Source organism: Nannochloropsis gaditana (assembly GCF_000240725.1).
Source record: "Nannochloropsis gaditana CCMP526 unplaced genomic scaffold scaffold199, whole genome shotgun sequence".
NCBI classification, from domain to species: domain Eukaryota; class Eustigmatophyceae; order Eustigmatales; family Monodopsidaceae; genus Microchloropsis; species Microchloropsis gaditana.
In genome coordinates, this window is record NW_005803754.1 from 41,206 (window position 1) to 41,866 (window position 661).

A 661-nucleotide genomic window follows, 5' to 3' on the forward strand; every position below is an offset into this window, starting at 1 on the left:
TGTGATGGACGGATAGTGTTTGTGGTTGCTGCGGCGGCTGTGCCTGGCGCTCGAGAAAGCTCAACACTTGCTGTTCAAACGAGGAGAGCCGCTCTTGAATGAGCGTCATCGCTCCCTCTTGCTCACTTTGCAGCCGTCGCTGCTCCTCTGCATGCTCACGCGAAATGCGCGCCAGTTCACTTTCCATCCTGGTGACCCTGGATGCAGCTTTCCCCTCCGCCTCCTCCTCTCTCGCCCCCCCCTCCTCCTCGGTTTGAGCCAAGCAGAGAAGGGAGGCTTCCGTCGGGACTTTCAATTCCACCAGGGTCTTGTCCTCGGGTAAATACCGACCACAGTAGTTCAGGTACACCTCAGTGTCTTGAAGTCGCGGCTTCTTTCGCGTCAACTTGAACTTTTGGGCCGCCGCTGCCGGGGGTAATTGCTCCAGAATTTGAGCCTTGAGTTCTCGCACGACCAGGGACGGCGAAGCAGTCAACATCACACAGCTCCCATCTACGAATGTGACGTAGAGACGAAGGATTTGGGGGGGAGCCTGGCACGTCGTGATGTCGCCCGGGGTGTTGGGGGGGGGGGCGGCGGAGTCTGGGATCGTCGAACGTTGCCCTTCGTGAGGGTTACGATATCGACGGTGGTGATGGCGACGCCGGTGGTGGTGGTGGCG